The 17563-nt window shown below is 39.6% G+C and overlaps 1 protein-coding gene across 1 annotated transcript in view; it reads left to right on the top strand.

The window, feature by feature from the left end:
- The window catches only part of PREP (prolyl endopeptidase), a 134535-nt gene that overhangs the window by 50668 nt on the left and 66304 nt on the right, over nt 1-17563 (top strand). The window lies entirely within an intron of this gene.

Below are 17563 nucleotides of genomic sequence, written 5' to 3'. Positions count from 1 at the left end.
TCAGACACAGATAATTATTCCCAGAAACTTCATTTAAAAAGTATTATTTTGGTCTATTAATTGATTTCCCAAGACCTTCCATTCTACCACATCTTGTCAGTTCATCTGATTTTTTTTCTTCTAGTACTATTCCCTAAAATGAGGGAAAATGGAATGAAACTGTTGCCTTTAGCATTTTCTCTGTAGATTGAGATTAGCTGTACTTTCTGCACGTAGTGTGAAAATATCCCGTGAGTATTGCACATGAAGAGCGTGAAGGAGAAGCTGACGCTTTTGGTCTGTAACTATTTAGATTTAATGGTGCAGCCGGGCATAGTGGCATCATACTTGCAATCCTAGGGACTCAGGAGGCTGAGGCAGGAAGTCAGCTTGGGGTCAGGAGTTGGAGACCAGCGTGGGCAACATAGCCAGACCCTGTCTTTAAAATAAAAAAGGCATAATGTTGCAAACTGTCACAGGCAAGGGTTATTAGACCAATGGGAATTGGCTAGATTAACATAGTCAGTAGAGTGGCCCTCAGTACTTAGGAAAAGAACAGCCTGTGTTTGCTTGCCAAAGCCTTACATATCATGATAAGCATAGAACCAGCCAGTTACAGATTCTGGAGATGGCTCATTTTAAATGTTGTTCTCTTCCATCATCTCTATCATACCAGCACTATCATCAAGCACAAAAACTTTTCAGCTGCACAATTTACTATGCTGAGAATTCCCAGACCCAGAAATCCTATCAGACATACTGGCATCCCGATAAGGACAGACGCTAAGCTAATTACATTATCTTCTAGATAATGCAAAATAAATAATATTTTAGAGAAGGTTGACCTAGATTTTCAAAATACTAAGTACATTTCTGTAATAATGTATTTACCTTATTATTAGTTTCTAATCTATGTTACATTGTGATATGAAAATATTTGTCTGATTGAGCATTGCATCATTTTTAAACTTCTCTGAGCAAGATCTGCATTCTAATGTTAGATACTACAGAGCACCATTCACACATATAGCAGGGTAAAGTCAGCAACTTTTTTCCTAGAGTTAAATATATATCCGTTTAATAAAACTGAGTATTTTTTTCTATTAAGAAAAAGAGATACTTCCATCTTGGTGTCAAGAAGTCAGCATCGGCCACATCAGTGTTTGCATTCTCTGTCAGGCCAAACCACCATCCAGGAATTGTTCGCTTGAGTTGCAAGCACAGGTCTTCATAGAACTGAGCAAACCTTTTAAGATTGAGCCTGAATGAATGAGTGACATGAGACATTATGGTGCTGTTATCCTGCACACATGTTCCAAATACAGAGAAGAAAATTCTGTCCACATATTTATATACCAGACTGCTATTGCTATATCCACTTTAATAAGGGATAATAATATTTTGAATGAAACTTTCAAGTGCTGGCAAAACTCATGGAAACCCTCTTTGTTTTCCCCCAACCTCTCAGTCCCTATCTTTCCCCCGCAACCCAGTTATTTTATTATTGCAGTGTTAGCATTTAGAGAAGAGGGTACTCGAGATTGAGATTCCAAAAGAAAGGCAGTACAGAGGTGCACTAGGCTCTCAAAAACCAAATTCTAGATAGTGCGGCCAAGAATGAATATGAAGAAGAAAAAAGGAGAGCATCTAAGAAACTCTGAGTGACCATGATCCATTCAGAGCTCCAGGGAAGCCTCAGCTCTGCTCTTAAGGCCTTCCAACTGATTGAGTCAGGCCCACTCAGGTTATCCAGGATAACCTCTCTTCATTAAAGTCAGTGGATTATGGGCCTTAATCCCATCTACAAAGTACTTTCACAGCAACACCTGTATTCGTGTTTGATTGATTAACGAGGGACACTAGGCTAGCCAAGTTGATAGCCAAAAGACCATCACAGTAAGCTCATGGAAAACCATGTGGAACAAACAAGTCCAGTGGTACTAACCTGATGTGTCAGTGTTAGGACTTCACTGATGCATTTGGCAAAGTATGTCATATCCTGTGGACCAGAAAGCAGAATATGAAGAGAATAACAGAGGATAGGTGGATTTGAAGCTGTTGAGCTGCATACTGATGAATTGGATCAGCATTCTCCAGTGGTAGCTGCTAGGTTCCAGGTGTAGCGCTGAGCCTGTTTTTTTTTTCCTGATTATTGCTTTGCTAGCATTACATTTGTGGATAACATAAACTTCAGAGTAGTTATTCTTTTGAATGATGGTCCTGGGATTCTGAAAGTTCTCGACAGTTGCAGTTATTCACCAAGTAGATACCAGTTTTCACTCTTAGGTTCAAAAATCAATTGTGCAGGACAGGATTAGAGAACTCTTGTTTGTTTGCTTTTTAATTGATCACTGGTTTCATTGTGAATCATTGATGATTATGACTATTCAGAGAAACAGGTATTGTGTGTGATTGTTTTACTATTGAAAAGATTAAGTAAATTTTGTCTATAAAAGAGGAGACATAGCAGATTGAGATGGGGATCATTAAATTAAAAAGCAATGGTTCCTGTTAATTACGGTTGGATATATTGGGATAATAACCATAGCCTTTCAAATCAGATTTGAATGTTAATCTCAGCTCCGCTACTAAATAACTGGTTACCCTGGTAAAGTGTTTTTTTTCTCTCTCCCTTAATATTGCCATGTCTGCAAATAAGGAGATAATATCTACTTCATAGGGAGTTGTGAGGAATAATGAAAATGCAAAGAAAAGAACTTAGCAGGGTTTCTGGCATACAGTGGGTTCTCAAGTATTCCTTCTTTTTTTCTTTGTTTCTTGACTGAAAGAGGAATATTTAGAATCACTGTACTTTAGTTTTAGGTAGCTTAGAAAACTAGATTGAGGACACCAAAACAAAAAAACAAAGTCTTTTATCTTCAGATTAAAAGCTTCTCTAAATACAGATTTTCAAATTAACTTGTTTCTGCAAAGCCAGATTCATAATCACAAAAGAGGAGACTGTGAGAGAGCATGTCTCATCGTGCAGGTTGGTAATTGAAAATTCAGGGGTCTGTATGCCCGGTTGGTGACCATGACTAACTCCTAGGATCTTTTTTGCTTTTTTTTTTTTTTTAACCTGCTTCGCCAATTTTGTTATCCTCTTTACACTAAAAATAGAATAATTAACATTTAACTTAAAATGCTAAATGCACTAGATAACTTGAATGTTCGATGACTTAGACCTGAACAACTGGTGCCTAAAAATTCAATCCATGTTGTGAAACCTCAAATTTTATTTTACTAAAATCTGTACCCCTTTTGATATCTTAAAGCCTTTCTGCTAGGATTTTAATCTGTTTTCCCTTAAAGCCGGGGGAATTATCACCTTTTTTGTATAAATTAATTATTTGTATATTTAAAACACCACTCGATTGTCTTTTTTGAGGACTGAAGAATTTCACTTAGGTGGCTCATGTCACATTGCCATCATCTGTGTCTCCCCAGAAAACCTGTCCATGTGCATTTTGAAATGAGAGCACAAAAAGCCCCCCAAAAATGACCAATGGCAATTTAATATCTTTTTAAAAGCACATAGGGAGAAAAAATAGCAAGATAGAAAATATCTTAGCAACTTGAAAGTTAAGTGAGATCTGTGTGAATTAAAACTGGATTCATTTTGTCAAATAAGTGTGGACTTCTGTTCTTTTGCTGCTTTATGGGGGTGCTGTCTCTGTTGTTCTCTGCCTCTCTTTGGAGAACCTCATTTCTGCCATTTACATTTGCAGTATTTTCACTTAAGAATATGAACACGTTTGTTGCAAGCTGTGGATCACATCCTTTACCCAGTAACTACAGTTGAGGCTGGCAATTGCTCCTTCTTACCTTTTCTGAACAGGTAATTTCCATGACTCACCTCATGCATCACTGTATAGAAATGGAATTAGGCCTGTCATCTGGGCTTTAGAAGCTTATATATGATAATTTTTCAGCTCTTCAGAACAGCTAAGCAGATCCTCTCAAAAGAGTCACATCCTCTTCTCCACTGGTTTACCAGAGAAATGTGTGGAGTTACTACTTTCTTGCTTTGGGAGAAGAGAGGTCCCTGTCAGGGGCTACCGGGCTTCCTTGTATTTTTTTTTTTTTTTTTTTTTTGAGATGGAGTCTTGCTCTGTTGCCCAGACTAGAGTGCAGTGGCACGATCTCACTGCAACCTCCACCTGCCAGGTTCAAGTGATTCTCCTGCCTCAGCCTCCCGAGTAGCTGTGACTACAGGCACGTGCCACCATGCCTGGGTAGTTTTTGTATTTTTCATAGAGATGGGGTTTCACCATGTTGGCAAGGCTGGTCTCGATCTCCTGACCTCCTGACCTGCCTCGGCCTCCCAGAGTGCTGGGATTGCAGGCATGAGCCACCGCTCCCGGCCTTCCTTGTACTTTTGATAGATACCTTTCTCTCCAGAGTTGCCCCTTCTCCTCCCTTCCTCCATTCTGATTTCCTTTTCTCTCCATACAAAAACACTTTGTGTGAGGATCCGTGAGCTGCATGAGATTAGAGATGTTGCCTGTCTTGTTCCCCATGGAGTTGCCAGCACCTAGAACGGTCCCTATTGGACTCACAGCAGATGTGTACCAGCTTGTCTCAAATGATGTGTCCCTTTAGGGATCCTTGTGCTCAGGTGGCCTTGCTTGATAAGCCGCCCTCCCTCTGTAACTGTTACTGACTTCTGAGCGTTTTGAATCTTTATCTCTGTGGCTTCCTAAATTTTTTTTTCATTAAATTTTTGTCCTTTGTTGAGCCCTGAGAATGATGGGTTCTTTTTTTCATTCCTGTATATTGTGTGAGCAGAAGATTTTTGCTTCTTTTACTCTGTTACTTAACATCAAAAGCGAAGAAGTGTCAAGGTATCATTAAAGACACCAGGCTAGCATGACATTTTTTAGTTCTGCAGTAGAAAAGACAGCTGAGCCTTGACTCCTGTGATTCTTGATGTGATTCATGCCCACAGATTTATTGAAATTAATAATCCTGAACCTTACAAGAAAATAATTTGTCTGGATTTTCTTATATTTTCTATGCCTTTCTAATCGATCTTATTTCTTTTGAAGTATGTATATACTGTGTTTCCTAAGTTTGCTATAACCCTATTTTATTTATTTACTTTATTTAAATATAAAATAGAGATGGAGTCTCACTATATTGCCTACCTAGGCTGGTTTCAAACACGTGGGCTCAAGCAGTCCTCCTGCCTCAGCCTCCCAAAGTGCTGAGATTACAGGTGCGAGCCACTGTGCCTGGCCCTATTTTGAATATATAAAAAGTTGCCTTATATACTTTAGTTACATAGACAAAATTCAGAATAAATTTTTGAATATTTTTTGCAGTATAGGTAAGTATCAGGGCTAAGAGCTCTCTTTTTTCTCAAGTATGTGGACTTTAAAAAATTTACGTGAAAACTTAAGGAAGTTTATGCCTTAAAAATATAAATACATTTAACTCAGGGATATATTTCTAAATATTTTTATTACAAAAGCAAAAGATACTAATAACTTCTTTAACATTTAACTTTGGTTACTTTTGTTGTCTACATTATAAACAGCTATATGTAAGGTTCAGTCTAAAATGTAGGAGTACCTAAATCACATGTTTAGTTATGAATTAGACCTGTATTAACATCCTACCCTGTGCCAGGCACTGTGTTGAGCACTTGTAATGACACGTGGTAGCCCTTGCCCTTCAAGTGCTCCCCATCTGCTGGGTGGTAAGATGTGGATATCATCAGTTCGAGGGGGTGTCTGAAGTGCTGTGGCCCAGCGCACAGATTCAGGCTCAGGCTTCCTCTCTCTTCTGTTTTCTTTCTTTTTGTCATTTTCTTTTCTTTTTGGTTCTTTAATTTTCCAGTAGAAAGTCAGGTACTTTATTCCCTGCTTTATAGGATGATAGCAGTAAAAAAGGAACTTACCATTAGTCCCTGTTCTGAATACATTTTTTTTTCTGCAACCTCCGCCTCCTGGGTTCAAGTGATTCTCCTGCCTCAGCCTCTCGAGTAGCTGGGATTACAGGCCCAGCACCACACCCAGCTAATTTTGTATTTTTAGTAGAAATGGGTTTTCGCCATGTTGGCCAGGCTTTTCAGGAACCCCTGACCTCAGGTGATCCGTTTGCCTCAGCCTCCCAAAGTGCTGGAATTACAAGCATGAGCCACTGCACCTGACCTACATTTAAAATTAATTGTATCAGAGGTTTTTAATAGAATTCTTAAGAAGTGATTGTTAGGCGAAAAGAACCCATAAGTCTGAAATCTTTGTTGTTAGTGACTTAACCTCCTTCAACATAGGCATCCTTAAGACAGGCCCAGAGTGGTCTTTGCTCATGTCACAGCATTTATGAGGAGTTTAGTGGAAAAAAGTGGATGGTGGTGACATGCTGATTTCTGTAAGGAAGTAACAGCTTACCTGGGATTTGCCCAGACTTTCACTAACCTCTCTGTGCTTTTTCCTTTTTTTTGCTAAAAGTTTGATCATTTTAGATTGATAAAGTATTCAGTACCTACCGTATTTTTATTTTAATGCTTTCGTGTCAAAAAAAAATTGGCTTTTTCCTCCATTAGGAATTAAATTTGCATTATATGATAACACATAACCATAAAAGGAAATGTGGTATTTAGCAGACATGTAGATTGGTCGTTTCACCATCTCTGACTAATGCAGCTCTTGTTTTTTTTTTTTTTTTGAGACGGAGTCTCGCTGTGTCTCCCAGGCTGGAGTGCAGTGGCGCGATCTGGGCTCACTGCAAGCTCCGCCCCCTGGGTTCACGCCATTCTCCCGCCTCAGCCTCCCAAGTAGCTGGGACTACAGGCGCCCGCTACCACGCCCGGCTAATTTTTTGTATTTTTTAGTAGAGACGGGGTTTCACCGTGTTAGCCAGGATAGTCTCGATCTCCTGACCTCGTGATCCACCCGCCTCGGCCTCCCAAAGTGCTGGGATTACAGGCTTGAGCCACCGCGCCCGGCCTAGCTCTTGTTTTTAGGTAGCAGAGATGATATTGACTCTTGTTCTTGTCTGGTAGGGCTGAACATTCTTTGGGCATAGAGTGGAAAAGGGGAGATAAACATTCGAGAAGCTTTAAGCAAAGGAGCTGTCCAAAGCTTAGCAAAGTCATCTGAGTGCTAAAAGCAAACCAACAAGGGAACAAGGGAGGAGGGCCTCAGAGAGAAGACAGGGAGTTGGTAGGAAATCTGCGTGTCAGAGTGGGAATGCGGGAAAACGAAAAAGAATTGGGACGTCAAAAGACAGTATAAAAACAAGACCCAAAATAGGAAATTCTATGTAAAAGACAAAATACTAATGATAAAATGAGTATTTATACTAATTTTAAAACATGTTCAGTTTACTTTTGTCACTTGAACACTGGTGTTATTTGGAATAATAGTTAATACTGTTTATGTAACATTTCCTATGTGTCAGGTTCTGAGCTACAAATGTAGGCATTTCATTCAGTCTTCTCAACAGCTTCTGAGGAGCATGAATTATTATCCCCAGGAAACTGAGGCTGGTGAGGCCAACTGGCTTTCCTAATGCCATTTAAACACTTGGATCCATGTCAGTTTAACTCCCAAGCCTGTGTTCTAACTGTTAATCATGTGGCAGACTGAGACAGAAGGAAGTCATTCAGGACAACAGCAGCCTGTGCGCCCTGCAGCCTCAGTGCCTGACCACTCCTAGCATTTGTTGTCGTCACGTGTCCAGCCCTTACAGTTTTTGTAAAGTATAAAAGCACTTTAGCTGCCATTAACAGGGAGCTTGCACAGCATTTTCTATGAAAAGTAGTTAATATAGTTTAGTTGATGATTTTTCAAAGAAAGTAATAAAAGTATGACTGCTCTAGGAAAAGCGTAAGATAATTTATTTTAAACTAATCTTCATTTGATAAATGAATCAGTCCCCACTAAGAAGCAGGTTTATAAAAAGTAATTTTAACATTTGAATGTAGAGAGGTTTGGGAATTGAAAATTCTTTTGGCTTCAGAGTGAATAATGCCACTTTATAGACAAAAGAATCTCAGAGAAGGTAGCCAAAAAGTGAAATGGTTAAACAGTTAAATCATGTTTGTTTTTAAAAAGTGATTTTCCTGTTTTCCATTTAAATCAACAGTGTTCTAATTTGTGAGTAGCAAAAATCAGCCCCATTGTTCAACTGAAATACCTTTTCTCTTGATTTATTTCTCTACCAAAGCCCTGTAGAACAAGATTTCAGGAGAGCAAAAGAATTTCAAGAGCTCTCATTTAAAACATCCGGCCCTGTGAGGGCCTGTACTTTGGACTATTTTTCAAATCTTATAGCTAGACTTTTGTGAATCCAGCCACATTCCTTATTCTGAATGAGCTTATGATGTGTAGTGTGTATTTATGGCTAAGGTTAATGCTTCAGAATTTGGTGGCAGACAATAACGTACACCTTCCTGTTGTTTTTTGTTCATTGCAGCTTGAATTTTTTTTTTTTTTTACATTTCTTTTTTATTATACTTTAAGTTCTAAGGTACATGTGCACAACGTGCAGGTTTGTTACATGTGTATACATGTGCCGTGTTGGTGTGCTGCACCCCTTAACTCATCATTTACATTAGGTATATCTCCTAATGCTATCCCTCCCCATTTCCGCCACCCCATGACAGGCCCCGGTGTGTGATGTTCCCCATCCTATGTCCAAGTGTTGTCATTGTTCAGTTCCCACCTATGAGTGAGAACATGCAGTGTTTGGTTTTCTGTCCTTGCAATGGTTTGCTCAGAGTGATGGTTTCCAGCTTCATTCATGTCCCTACGAAGGACATGAACTCATCCTTTTTTATGGCTGCATAGTATTCCATGGTGTATATGTGCCACATTTTCTTAATCCAGCCTATCATTGATGGACATTTGGGTTGGTTCCAAGTCTTTGTTATTGTGAATGGTGCCACAATAAATATATGTGTGCATGTGTCTCTATAGCAGCATGATTTATAATCCTTTGAGTATATACCCAGTAATGGGATGGCTGGGTCAAATGGTATTTCTAGTTCTAGATCCTTGAAGAACCGCCACCCTGTCTTCGACAATGGTTGAACTTAAATAATTTACACTCCCACCAACAGTGTAAAAGTGTTCCTGTTTCTCCACATCCTCTCCAGCACCTGTAGTTTCCTGACTTTTTAATGATCGCCATTCTAACTGGTGTGAGATGGCATCTCATTGAGGTTTTGATTTGCATTTTTCTGATGGCCATTGATGAGGAGCATTTTTTCATGTGTCTGCTGGGTGCATAAATGTCTTCTTTTGAGAAGTGTCTGTTCATATCCTTCACCCACTTATTGATGGGGTTGTTTGATTTTTTCTTGTAAATTTAAGTTCTTTGTAGATCCTGGATATTAGCCCTTTGTCAGATGGGTAGATTGCAAAAATTTTCTCCCATTCTGTAGGATGTCTGTTCATTGTAATGGTAGTTTCTTTTGCTGTGCAGAAGCTCTTTAGTTTAAGTAGATCCCATTTGTCAATTTTGGCTTTTGTTGCCATTGCTTTTGGTCCTTTAGTCATGAAGTCCTTGCCCATTCCTATGTCCTGAATGGTATTGTCTAGGTTTTATTCTAGGGTTTTTATGGTTTTAGATCTATCATTTAAGTCTTTAATCCATCTTGAATTAATTTTTCTATAAGGTGTAAAGAAGGCATCCAGTTTCAGCTTCATACATATGACTAGCCAGTTTTCCCAGCACCATTTATTAAATAGGGAATCCTTTCCCCATTTCTTGTTTTTGTCAGGTTTGTCAAAGCTCAGATGGTTGTAGATGTGTGGTGTTATTTCTGCGGGCTCTGTTCTGTTCCTTTCATCTATATCTCTGTTTTGGTACCAGTACCATACTGTTTTGGTTACTGTAGCCTTGTAGTATAGTTTGAAGTCAGGTAGCATGATGCCTTCAGTTTTCTTCTTTTGGCTTAGGACTATCTTGGTAATGCGGGTTCCTTTTTGGTTCCATATGAACTTTAAAGTAGTTTTTCCCAATTCTGTGAAGAAAGTCATTGGTAGCTTGATGGGGATGGCATTGAATCCATAAATTACCTTGGGCAGTATGGCCATTTTGACGATATTGATTCTTCCTATCCATGAGCATGGAATGTTCTTCCATTTGTTTGTGTCCTGTTTTATTTCATTGAGCAGTGGTTTGTAGTTCTCCTTGAAGAGGTCCTTCACATCCCTTGTAAGCTAGATTCCTAGGTATTTTATTCTCCTTGTAGCAGTTGTAAATGGGAGTTAATTCATGATTTGGCGCTCTGTCTGTCATTGGTGTATAAGAATGCTTGTGATTTTTGCACATTGATTTTGTATCCTGAGACTTCGGTGAAATTGCTTATCAGCTTGAGATTTTAGGCTGAGACAGTGGGGTTTTCAAAATATACAATCATGTCATCTGCAAACAGGGACAATTTGACTTCCTCTTTTCCTCATTGAATACCCTTTATTTCTTTCTCTTGCCTGATTGTCCTTGCCAGAACTTCCAACGCTGTGTTAAATAGAAGTGGTGAGAAGAGGGTATCCCTGTCTTGTGCCAGTTTTCAAAGGGAATGCTTCCAGTTTTTGCCCATTCAGTATGATATTGGCTGTGGGTTTGTCATAACTAGCTGTAATTATTTTGAGATGTGTCCCATCAGTACCTAGTTTATTGAGAGTTTTTAGCATGAAGAGCTGTTGAATTTTGTCAAAGGCCTTTTCTGCATCTATTGAGATAATCATGTGGTTCTTGTCTTTGGTTCTGTTTATATGATGGATTATCTTTATTGATTTGCATATGTTGAATTAGCCTTGCATCCCAGGGATGAAGCCCACTTGATCATGGTGGATAAGCTTTTTGATGTGCTGCTGGATTCGGTTTGCCAGTATTTTATTGAGGATTTTTGCATTGATGTTCATCAGGGATATTGGTCTAAAATTCTCTTTTTTTGTTGTGTCTCTGCCAGGCTTTGGTATGAGGATGATGCTGGCCTTATAAAATGAGTTATGGAGGATTCCCTCTTTTTCCATTGATTGGAATAGTTTCAGAAGGAATGGTACCAGCTCCTCCTTGTACCTCTGGTAGTATTTGGCTGTGAATCCATCTGGTCCTGGACTTGTTTTGGTTGGTAGACTATTAATTATTGCCTCAATTTCAGAGCCCGTTACTGGTCTATTCAGGGATTCAACTTCTTCCTGGTTTAGGCTTCGGAGGGTGTATGTGTCCAGGAATGTATCCATTTCTTCTAGATTTTCTAGTTTATTTGCATAGATGTGTTTATAGTATTTTCTGATGGTAGTTTGTATATCTGTGGGATTGGTGGTGATGTCCCCTTTATCATTTTTTATTGCGTCTATTTGATTCTTCTCTCTTTTCTTCTTTGTTAGGCTTGCAAGTGGTCTATCTATTTTGTTGATCTTTTCAAAAAACCAGCCCCTGGATTCATTGATTTTTTTGAAGGGTTTTTTGTGTCTCTATCTCCTTCAGTTCTGCTCTGATCTTAGTTATTTCTTGCCTTCTGCTAGCTTTTGAATGTGTTTGCTCTTGCTTCTCTAGCTCTTTTAATTGTGATGTTAGGGTGTCAATTTTGATCTTTCCTGCTTTTTCTTGTGGGCATTTAGTGCTACAGATTTCCCTCTACACACTACTTTAAATGTGTCCCAGAGATTCTGGTATGTTGTGTCTTTGTTCTCATTGGTTTCAAAAAACATCTTTATTTCTTCCTTCATTTTATTATGTACCCAGGAGTCATTCAGGAACAGGTTGTTCTGTTTCCATGTAGTTGAGTGGTTTTGAGTGAGTTTCTTAATCCTGAGTTCTAGTTTGATTGCACTGTGGTCTGAGAGATGGTTTTTTGTTGTTGTTGTTGTTGTTTTTTTATCATTTCTGTTCTTTTACATTTGCTGAGGAGCGCTTTACTTCCAACTATGTGGTCAGTTTTAGAATACATGCGATGTGGTGCTGAGAAGAATGTATATTCTGTTGACTTTGGGTGGAGAGTTCTGTAGATGTCTATTAGGTCCACTTGGTGCAGCAATTCCTGGATATCCTTGTTAAACTTCTGTCTCATCGATCTGTCTAATGTTGACAGTGGGGTGTTAAAGTCTCCCATTATTGTGTGGGAGTCTGAGTCTCTTTGTAAGTCTCTAAGGACTTGCTTTATGAACCTGGGTGCTCCTGTGTTGGGTGCATGTATATTTAGGACAGTTAGCTCTTCTTGTTGAATTGATCCCTTTACCGTTATGTAATGGCCTTCTTTGTCTCTTCTGATCTTTGATGGTTTAAAGTCTGTCTTATCAGAGACTAGGATTGCAACGCCTGCCTTTTTCTGCTTTCCATTTGCTTGGTATATCTTCCTCCATCCCTTTATTTTGAGCCTATTTCGTCTCTGCATGTGAGATGGGTCTCCTGAATACAGCACACTGATTTATCTTGACTCTTTATCCAATTTGCCAGTCTGTGTCTTTTAATTGGAGCATATAGCCCATTTACATTTATGATTAATACTATTATGTGTGAATTTGATCCTGTCATCATGATGTTAGATGGTCATTTTGCTCATTAGTTGATGCAGTTTCTTCCTAGCATAGATGGTCTTTACAATTTGGCATGTTTTTTGCAGTGGCTGGTACCGGATATTCCTTTCCATGTTTAGTGCTTCCTTCAGGAGCTCTTGTAAGGCAGGCCTGTTGGTGACAAAATCTCTCAGCATTTGTTTGTCTGTAAAGGATTTTATTTCTCCTTCACTTGTTAGACTTAGTTCGGCTGGATATGACATTCTGGGTTGAAAATTCTTTTCTTTAAGAATACTGAATATTGGACCCCACTCTCTTCTGGCTTGTAGAGTTTCTGCCGAGAGATCTACTGTTGGTCTGATGGGCTTCCCTTTGTGGGTAACCCGACCTTTCTCTCTGGCTGCCTCCAAAATTTTTTCCTTCATTTCAACTTTGGTGAATCTGACAATTATGTGTCTTGGAGTTACTCTTCTCAAGGAGTATCTTTGTGGCGTTCTCTGTATTTCCTGAATTTCAATGTTGGCCTGCCTTGCTAGGTTGGGGAAGTTCTCCTGGATAATATCCTGAAGAGTGTTTTCTAATTTGGTTCCATTTTCCCCATCACTTTCAGGTACGCCAATCAGACGTAGATTTTGTCTTTTCACATAGTCCCATATTTCTTGGAAGCTTTGTTCATTTCCTTTTACTCTTTTTTCTCTGAACTTCTCTTTTCATTTCATTTCATTCATTTGATCTTCAGTCAGTGATACCCTTTCTTCCACTTGATCGAATCGGCTACATAAGCTTGTGCATGCATCATGTAGTTCTCTTGCCATGGGTTTTTCAGCTCCATCAGTTCATTTAAGGTCTTCTCTACACTGTTTATTCTAGTTAGCCATTCATCTAATCTTTTTCAAGGTTTTTCACTTCTTTGCGATGGTTTCAAACATCCTCCTTTAGCTCAGAAAAGTTTGTTGTTACCTTTCGTCTGAAGCCTTCTTCTCTCAACTCATCAAAGTCATTCTCCATCCAGCTTTGTTCCATTGCTGGTGAGGAGCTACATTCCTTTGGAGGAGAGAGGCACTCTGATTTTTAGAATTTACAGCTTTTCTGCTGTGGTTTCTCCCCATCTTTGTGTCTTTATCTACCTTTGGCCTTTGATCATGGTGACGTACAGATGGGGTTTTGGTATGGATGTCCTTTCTGTTTGTGAGTTTTCCTTCTAACAGTCAGGACCTCTGCTGCAAACTGTTGGAGCTTTCTAGAGGTCCACTCCAGACCCTGTTTGCCTGGGTATCACCAGCAGAGGCTGCAGAACAGCAAATATTGCAGAATGGCAAATGTCACTGCCTGATCCTTCCTCTGGAATCTTTGCCTCAGAGGGGTACCCGGTTGTATGAGGTGTCAGTCGGCCCCTAATGGGAGATGCCTCCCAGTTAGGCTACTCGGGGGTCAGGGACCCACTGTAGGAGGCAGTCTGTCCGTTCTCAGATCTCAAACTCTGTGCTGGGAGAACCACTACTCTATTCAGAGCTGTCAGACAGGGACATTTAAGTCTGCAGAAGTTTCTGCTGCCTTTTGTTCTGCTATGCCCTGCCCCGAGAGGTGGAGTCTACAGAGGCAGTTAGGCCTCCTTGAGCTGTGGTGGGCTCCACCCAGTTTGAATTTCCCAGCCACTTTGTCTACCTCCTCAAGCCTCAGCCATGGCGGGCGCCCCTCCCCTAGCCTCACTGCCACCTTGTAGTTTGATCTCAGACTGCTGTGCTAGCAGCGAGCGAGGCTCCGTGCGCATGGGACCCACTGAGCCAGGCGTGGGATATAATCTCCTGGTGTGTTGTTTGCTAAGTCTGTTGGAAAGGTACAGTATTAGGGTGGGAGTGTCCCGAATTTCCAGGTACCATCTTTCACGGCTTCCCCTGGCTAGGAAAGGGAGTTCCCCGATCCCTTGTGCTTCCCGGGTGAGTTGATGCCCTGCCCTGCTTTGGCTCATGCTCAGTTGGCTGCACCCACTGTCCGACAAACCCCAATGAGATGAACCCAGTATCTCAGTTGGAAATGCAATAATCAACCGTCTTCTGTGTCGCTCACGCTGGGAGCTGTAGACTAGAGCTGTTCCTATTTGGCCCTCTTGGAACCTCCCTCCTGGAGCTTGAATGATTTTCATTTGTGCCACATCTTCAGGCTTATCTAATTAGAAAGCAGGACTGAAGGAAATTTCTACTGTGCTTTGCCGTTGGTGCATACTTTAGTGACTTTGGGTAGGGAGGGGTCATAACAAATATCGCTGGCTCCAGGACCTTGTCAGGTAGCAACCATAAGGTGGTTACTCTGTGAAATAAAGGTTTCACATCAGGAGATGCTTTATTGTTGGGGGAACATTTAAGGAATCTGACATTTCACTGAGCCAAGATTTCATGTCTACAAATGTCATATTCCAGAAAATTGTTTCATTGTTCTTATTATAAGCAAATGTACATTTTCTTATTCTCTTCAAATTTTGTATTACCAGCTAATATTTTTCTTAAATTGTTTTTCTTTTAAGGAATGGGGATTTTTTTTTAAAGCATTGTTTTATGTAGACCAAGATGAATTGCCTTTGAGTGGATCACCTGCTGAGTAGTCTTTTGAGGTTAGTAGTTTATCACTGGATAAAAAAAGCTAATTGCAACTCAGATGCAGAGTTTATGAACATTTTTTCAAATTAGTTGAAAATTAGTTGTAAGATGTCTGTTTCTGGGAGTTTGGCAGTTTATATACTCTGAATGACTCCCAGTTGAAACAACTGAAATGTAAAATATAAAGTATCTTTCCAAATATATTGCTAAGTTGGCATGAAAGAAGGGAAACCATAAAGACCAAAGATGAAATGAAAGCAGGAGTGCTGGAATATGAGCTGGATTGTCCCTGAATGTTTCTGCTGGGGAAAGAGGGAAAGGGGGATAGGAAATAAAGCATAATTGGGAGTCTGCTGAGACATACTGTCAATATAAGGATGACTGATAAAAATAAATTTGCCAGTGGAGAGGCTGGGGATCGGGAGTGAACAGTAAGGAAACCTGCGTGTCTTTACCTAGGCACTAGAAGGGGTAAGGGAAGACAGGGTGTGAATTCTCCTAAAACACGAGAAAGGCCATCACATGAGTGCAGGTTGACTTGGTTGTCCCAATGAGATCCAAAATCCTCATGCCAAGAATTTAATTATATTGCTGTCAGGTTGGTTGCATCCCAAGAGGCAAGAAAGGAAACGCATATCTCTGAAAGAGTGCTACTTCAACCCAGGCCTCCAAGAATTTCCACAGATAATGTTTCAAGGAAAATCAGCAGTTCACAGTAAAAAAAGGTCATAAATCAGATGAAGAAATTCACCAGCATGAGAAATTAGAGCCAGCAGAAATACTGGCTGCTGGTCAAATTATCAGATGCCTAGTGAAAAATGAATATATTAAATATACTTAAACAGTGTGATGCTCCTTTTAAAAAATAAACAAGAAGCTTGAAAGGATGAGCAATAAATAAGATACTGTAAAAAATGACCAGCCAGATTTGAAAAATGACTAAGTAGAACTTCTAGAAATTTTTAAAAAAGAAAAAAGAAATTTTAAAAAAGATTATTAACATTAAACATTCATTTATTAGGCTAAGGAAGAGATTAGACACAGCCAAAGAGATAATTAGTGAAATAGAATGTAGATATATAAAGGAACTACCTAGAATACAGCCCATCACAAGGTGGACATTGAGTTTATAGACACAGAAGTTTATAGGCACAGAAAGAGCAGACTCTTTCCAAAAATGATAAACTACAGATTGAGACAAACCATTTTGCAGAAGACAACTAGAAAAGCTGGGGAAAATGCCTGTTTGAAGGCATCACGTAGCTAATGAGAAAGTGATTAGTAACTGGTCTAAGATACTACCATGAGAATGCTGTAGCTATTTTAATATGAAAGTAGACTTTAAAGCAGAAAGCATCACTAGAGATAATACTTCATAAAAGGTTCAATTCAGTTTTATTTAGATGTGATACTTCTTTGTGTATCTAACATCATGATTACAAAATACAGGGAGCAAAAATTAATAGAAATATGAGCAAAAACAGACAAATTCACAGGCCTAGATGAACATTTTTTTAATATACCTTTTATGTGACAGAATGGCTAAAAGAAATCAGTAAATATATAGAAGATTTGAACAATCTGATTAACAACCTAATAGGCATGTTTACCATATCACACCCAACAACTTCAGAATACACATTCTTTTCAATAACATATGGGAATATTTTATGTATATTTTCTTGAGATGGGGTCTTGCTCTGTCGCCCAGGCTGGCATGCAGTGGCATGATCTCGGCTCACTGCAGCCTCCACCTCCTGGATTCAAGCAATTCTCTTGCCTCAGCCTCTCAAGTCGCTTGGATTACAGGTGTGTGCCACCATGCCTGGCTAATTTTTTTGTGTTTTTAGTAGAGACAGGGTTTTGCTGTGTTGTCCAAGCTGGTCTCAAACTCCTGGCCTCAAGAGATCTGCCTGCCTTGGCCTCCCAAAGTGCTGGGGTTACAGGTGTGAGCCACCATAGCCAGCCTCCAATCACTTATTTTAAATTTGAGTTTTTATTGTGGGGAAGGTACTAATAGTTACTTTTAGAATTTTTTTTTTTTTTTTTTTTTTTAGACAGAGTCTCACTCTGTCACCCAGGCTAGAGTACAGTGGTGCAATCTCGGCTCACTGCAAGCTCTGCCTCCCAGGTTCACGCCATTTTCCTGCCTCAGCCTCCTGAGTAGCTGGGAATACAGGTGCCGGCTACTACACCTGGCTAATTTTTCTTTGTATTTTTTAGTAAAGATGGGGTTTCACCGTATTAGCCAGGATGGTCTTAATCTCCTGACCTTGTGATCCTCCTGCTTTGACCTCCCAAAGTGATGGGATTACAGGCGTGAGCCACTGCGCCTGGCCCTATAGTATTTTTATATTTACCTATTATTGCTAGTTTACAGTTAAGAAACTGAGGCTTAGCAAGGAATAAAGAGATTGCTCGAGGTCACCCAACTAAATAGTGTTAGAACTGGGGTTTTAATCCAAACATATGACCACAGAACTCTTTCTGTGGTGGAATTTATTTCCCTGTTAA

This window comes from Theropithecus gelada, chromosome 4, assembly GCF_003255815.1.
Source record: "Theropithecus gelada isolate Dixy chromosome 4, Tgel_1.0, whole genome shotgun sequence".
NCBI classification, from domain to species: Eukaryota; Metazoa; Chordata; class Mammalia; order Primates; family Cercopithecidae; genus Theropithecus; species Theropithecus gelada.
Note: the sequence above shows the minus strand (reverse complement) of the source record. Positions and strands in the feature narration are given on the sequence as shown.